The sequence below is a fragment of the Capricornis sumatraensis genome, chromosome 1 (assembly GCF_032405125.1).
Source record: "Capricornis sumatraensis isolate serow.1 chromosome 1, serow.2, whole genome shotgun sequence".
Taxonomy (NCBI): domain Eukaryota; kingdom Metazoa; phylum Chordata; class Mammalia; order Artiodactyla; family Bovidae; genus Capricornis; species Capricornis sumatraensis.
The window spans coordinates 260,824,967-260,827,018 of NC_091069.1; the positions used below are offsets into that span (position 1 = coordinate 260,824,967).

The 2,052-nt window shown below is 41.0% G+C and overlaps 1 non-coding gene across 1 annotated transcript; it reads left to right on the forward strand.

Annotated features, from left to right (window-relative positions):
- The first annotated feature begins 1,659 nt into the window (after positions 1-1,659).
- TRNAF-GAA (transfer RNA phenylalanine (anticodon GAA)) lies at positions 1,660-1,731 on the forward strand. Its single transcript has one exon. It is a non-coding gene; the product is annotated as a tRNA-Phe (tRNA).
- The last annotated feature ends 321 nt before the right edge of the window (positions 1,732-2,052 follow it).

The following is a 2,052-nucleotide window of genomic DNA, read 5'->3' on the forward strand; positions in this document are numbered from 1 at the left end:
CTGCAGATGGTGATTGCAGCCGTGAAATTTAAAGATGCTTACTCCTTGGAAGAAAAGTTATGACAAATCTAGATAGCGTATTAGAAAGCAGAGACATTACTTTGCCAACAAAGGTCCATCTAGTCAAGGCTATGTTTTTTCCAGTAGTCATGTATGGATGTGAGAGTTGGACTATAAAGAAAGCTGAGCATCGAAGAATTGATACTTTTGAACTTTGGTGTGGAGAAGACTCTTGAGAGTCTCTTCGACTGAAAGCAGATCCAACAAGTCCATCCTAAGGGAGACAAGTCCTGAATGTTCATTGGAAAGACTGATATTGATGCTGAAACTTCAATATTTTGGCCACCTGTTGAGAAGAGCTGACTCATTTGAAAAGACCCTGACGCTGGGAAAGATTGAAGCGGGAGTCGAAGGGGACGACAGGGGATGAGATGGTTGGATGGCATCACCACCTCTATGGACTTGAGTTTGGGTAAACTCCAGGAGTTGGTGATGGACAGGGAGGCCTGGCATGGTGTCACAAAGAGTTGGACACGACTGAATGACTGAACTGAATTGACTGATGTTCCTATTGCCATTTCCTTAATTGTTTGGGGTTGATTTTGTAAATCTTTTTCTCCTTTTTTATTTCTTGACTATATAATTCCCTTTAACATTTGTTGTAAAGCTGGTTTGGTGGTACTAAATTCTCTTAACTTTTGTTTGTCTGAAAAGCATTTTATTTCAACTTTAATTTTGAATGAGATCCTTGTCGGGTAGAGTAATCTTGGTCATAGATTTTCCCCTTTCAATACTTTAAATATGTCCTGCCATTCCCTTGTGGCCTACAGAGTTTACACTGAAATATCAGCTGGTAAACGTATGGAGTTTCCCTTGTATGTTCTTTGTTGCTTTTCCCTGCTGCTTTTAATATTCTTTCTTTTTGTTTAGTCTTTGTTAGTTTGATTACTATGAGTCTTGGTCTGATTCTCCTTGGATTTATCCTGTATGGGACTCTTCGTACCTCTTGGACTTGATTGACTATTTCCTTTTCCATGTTGGGGAAATTTTCAGCTATAATCTCTTCAAAAATTTTCTCATAACCCTTTCTTTTTCTCTTCTTCTTCTGGGGCCCCTATAACTCGAATGTTGGCATGTTTGGCATTGTCCCACAGGTCTCTGAGCCTATCCTCAGTTCTTTTCATTCTTTTTCCTTGATTCTGCTCTTCAGAAGTCATTTCCACCATTTTATCTTCCAGGTCACTGATTCGTTCTTCTGCTTCAGGTATTCTGCTGTTGATCCCTTCCAGAGTATTTTTAATTTCAGCAATTGTGTTGCTTGTCTCTGTATATTTATTCTTAAATTCTTCTAGGTCTTTGTTAATTGATTCTTACATTTCCTCCATTCTGTTTTCAAGGTTTTTGATCATCTTTACTATCACTGTTCTGAATTCTTTTTCAGGTGGTTTGCCTATTTCCTCTCCATTTATTTGGACTTCTGTGTTTCTAGCTGGTTCCTTCATTTGTGTCATATTTCTCTGCCCTTTCATTTTTTTTTTTAACTTACTGTGTTTGAGGTCTCCTTTTCCCAGGCTTCAAGGTTGAATTCTTTCTTCCATTTGGTTTCTGCACTCCTAAGGTTGGTGCAGCGATTTGTGTAAGCTTCATATAGGGTGAGATTCCCTGGTGGCTCAGATGGTAAAGCGTCTGCCTGAAGTGCAGGAGACCCGGGTTCGATCCCTGGGTTGGGAAGATCCTCTGGAGAAGGAAATGGCAACCCACTCCAGTACTCTTGCCTAGAAAATTCCATGGACTGAGGAGCCTGGTGAGCCACAGTCCATGGGGTCACAAAGAGTCGGATACGCCTGAGGGACTTCACTTTCAATTTTTCGCTTTTTATTTAGTTTCTTTTCCTCTGATGGGCAGCACTGAGTGAGGTGGTGATCCTGTCTGCTGATGACTGGGTCTGTGTTTTTGTTTTGTTTGTTGTTTAGATGAGGCATCCTGCACAGGGTGCTGCTGATGGTTGGGGGTGCCCGGTCTTGTACTCACGTGGTTTCCTTTGGGTAAGTT